We start from the raw sequence: 3,762 nt of genomic DNA on the forward strand, positions 1-3,762 counted from the left end.
TGGGAGGATAACAATAAAAATGGAATTAGAACTGAGAAACTGTAAGATTTAATGGGGAGGGAGGGCAGGAAAAAGCCTCTCTAAAAGCTGAAGTCGTATCCCCTGATCAGTGAGACTGGCTGGAGTGCCCTGAGGAAGCATGAGGGCACTGGCCTAGGTGTCGTCAGGAGGCCTGAGATATGAAGGGGACCAGGACCCTCCATAAGCTCTGCCTGTCTCCCTATCACTTCTCTGGATTGGGCTGTTGATGGCTGTTAGATTTTTTTATTTGTTTGTTTTTTTGTATTAATGAGAATTTCCTTAGTACAATATCTGTGAGAGATTTTCAACACTTACTGAGGGCCAGCATGGTACACATGTGCAGATACGTTCCAAAGGAAAGAAAAGGTTTCCCTAATCCTCTATTGTGAAGGTCAGTTCATTTGTTTAGACTTAAGGAAAAATAGTGATGCATCCTTTAACAATCTTTCTCTTCAGAATCAATGTGCAGTGTGCGAGTTCTAGTGAGCATTTAAGGACTAAGAAAAATAGTAAAAGTAGGAAGAGGAAGCGTAAACATGAAGCAGGTTCATTAGCTAATAGAAATCATTGTGTTTACTTAGTCCCTTATGGAGAATAAGACAGGCCAACCCTATTCTTCTCTGCTGAGCAAAGTACTGAGAATCTAATGTGTGTTTCCCAGTTTTACTCTCTGTAAAATAAAATGGAAACTAAGGATAGTCTGAAAGTGAAAAGAATTTGTGGGTGGAGATAGAGGAGGAATCTGCAACCCCCAATGACGTGGCTTAGTGAAGGCAGCCTAGTTCAAGTCCCTGCTTTGCACATATATTGAAGACTCTTCTTTTTAATATCCATTGGCCTCCTTTGTATTAGGTAAGAGTATCAGAAACCAACTTAACCTAGATTAAGAAGAAAAGGAGGTTTATTCTAAGAAAGCCAGGGACACTAAGGACAGGGATGAAGCTGGGCTTCAGGAAACACTGGGAAGCAGGAAAGGAAAGGCATCAGGGTCAGTGCAGAGCCTGCTTCTCTTCTTGACTTGACCGCTTCTGTCTGTGCCTGTGCTCTGGTCTCCCCTTCTCCATCACATGGCAGAATAGGCCACCCCAGTGACTCCTATGTTTCTGTGTCACAGTTCTTGCACTTGTGGGTGGCTGCTTCATTGACTGAATTAGGAATCTCGGAGAGAAGTTAAGCAGTTTGAAACAAGGTCCACCTTTGTCCAAACAGCTATGGGCGGAGGTGAGGGGCATTAACGTCATGTAGTAAAATAGAGCTGCCAGGGGCCCACCTCATTATATTCATGGGGTTACTCTCAAAGAAGGTGACTTGGCTCAAGGTCTAGGCAGACACTTTATAAGGTAAACTGTGTTTATTTAGTGCTCAGCGCCAAAGAAACTGCTTAACCCCTTGTATGCTGTTCTGAAATAAAGTGGTAAATAAAAATAGGGTTTTCCATTTACCTCTTTGTATTGACCTCAAATAACATCCAGCTATTCTAAGTCAGTGTAAAGGAATAGTTAGCTTCTATGAATTTGGCATATTTGCTTTGGAGAGTAAATTCTGAACTGCCTGATCTCCCCATGTTTGAAGATAACACTCTAGGTAAATTTAAAGCAAATGGATAACTGAAGATAGGCAATTTATTTCATAGATGTTTTTAAGCAGTTGGGCCTGGATGCATGTATTTATAACCCATTATTGATACCCAGGGACAGGTGTAGGATCTCCTATAGCAATTTCCCTGTCATCAAACAACTTCTCAGACCATATTGAAAGAGAAAAGAAAACTGGCAGACAGCATCTAGTCACCTTGCGGGTGTGTTTACAGAAAAGAATGCAGTGATGGGCCTTTGTTTGCGGAATGCACATTTTGCAAAAGAATTCCTCTGAAGTCTTTGGATTGTCTGTGTTTGGTACTGAAGACTCAGAGTCAGTCTCTAGTGAGGTTAGTCAAAATGAGGAAAGCAACTGCAGAGCCATTATTTGCATACTGGATCATGTCAACAGTCTTCTGGGATCTGAAGGAATGACAGTGTGCACAGAACCAGCATCTTCAGGCAAGCAGGGAGCAAATCTCAAGGGAGATACTGCTTAGTTTTCAGAAGATTGCCACTCACAGATCATCCCTGGATGTGAGACCCCCTCCCCTCCCAACTATTAAGACTGAAAGAGTTTCCATTAACCAAGGTTTTAAAAAAAATACGGGGTTGGTGGTGGTGGTCTAAGTTAATTGCACATGGGGCAACCAAGATACTGTAGAGATACTGAAACCTTAGAAATGCGTCTTGGGGGGCTCTTTATGTCTCAGCACATAAAGTATTCAGCGAGAGGCAAAGTGTTAGATAACAAGTGATTTATTAGAATAGAATGCTTGTGAGGTTTACGAGTGGGCTGGCAGGAGGGTGCAGCCCCAAGAACTTAGTGGGCTACAGTTTTATAATCAAAGAAAAAGTGGGGAGGGGGAGAAGACCACCTTCTTCCTCATTCTTGAGTAGATGTCAAGCTTCCATCATCAACTCCTATATGTCAGGTGGGGGAGTTTTCTTGTCCCTACGTGGTTCAACTGGGACTGTCCTGTTGCATTGAAAATGAGCAAAAAGGTGGTAACATGTACTAAAATGTGGTAAATTATCTCAGGTTTCAGTATAATGTCACCTTTTCCTTATATTTTTGTTTTTAGTGTGTGCAGAGAAGCATGTCCTAGGAATCATTAACTGACTGACCTCACTTGGCAGGATGTGGGTCTCATTCCACCATTGTTTTATTGTTTTGGAGCATGTCTCATGCTTCTGTTGCATGGTTTTGTTGCTAAGCAAGGCTGCTTGGTTTTTTTTTTTTTTTTTTTTTTAAACAGGTAATCTCTGAATAGTTACCAGATACAAGCATATGGAAATGTACAATTTTAGACTTTCTTACTAATGAGAGACAGAGTTTCGACTAATATTCCTAATGTTTTTTTTTCTTCCATAAATTTATTTATTTATTTATTTATTTATTTATGGCTGTGTTGGGTCTTTGTTGCTGTGTGTGGGCTTCTCATTGCGGTGGCTTCTCTTGTTGCGGAGCACGGGCTCTAGGTGCGTGGGCTTCAGTAGTTGTGGCTCACAGGCTCTACAGCGCAGGCTCAGTAGTTGTGGTACACGGGCTTAGTTGCTCCGTGGCATGTGGGATCTTCCCGGACCAGGGATCGAACCCGTGTCCCCTGCACTGGCAGACGGATTCTTAACCACTGCGCCACCAGGGAAGTCCCTGCTTGGTTTTTGTGGTTAAGCAAACCTGCTTTCTTGAGTGAAGTATGGGTCTCCCATACTTTTTTCTTTATTTATGATCCCTTAGTGGGATTAACTATTTAATCACCTACTTTGTCCCTTTACTCTGTCCCTATCAATACCACTTTAAATTTGGACAAATTATCATGCATCAATAAATATTAAATAATATATAGCCAATCTCTCCAACCCCCAAATAAATTAAAAGATATCAGTTCAAAAAATCAACTTGGTGATTTCTAAAAAGAATTTAAATCTTTAAAAAATAATGAGCTAGCTGATATGAGTTTGCTTTAGAGTAATGCAAGAAGTTACTGGAGGATTCACATAAAACAACCCTTTGTTCTACCCACCCCCTGAACTGATAGAGGCCACTTGATTTTTTTTAAAAATGTTTATTTATTTATTTTTGAATTGTGTGTGGGAGTTAAAACATTTTAAACCACTTTACTGAGGTATGATTGAAATGTAAAAAGTGGTACGTATTTTA

The sequence above is a fragment of the Eubalaena glacialis genome, chromosome 6, assembly GCF_028564815.1.
Source record: "Eubalaena glacialis isolate mEubGla1 chromosome 6, mEubGla1.1.hap2.+ XY, whole genome shotgun sequence".
Taxonomy (NCBI): domain Eukaryota; kingdom Metazoa; phylum Chordata; class Mammalia; order Artiodactyla; family Balaenidae; genus Eubalaena; species Eubalaena glacialis.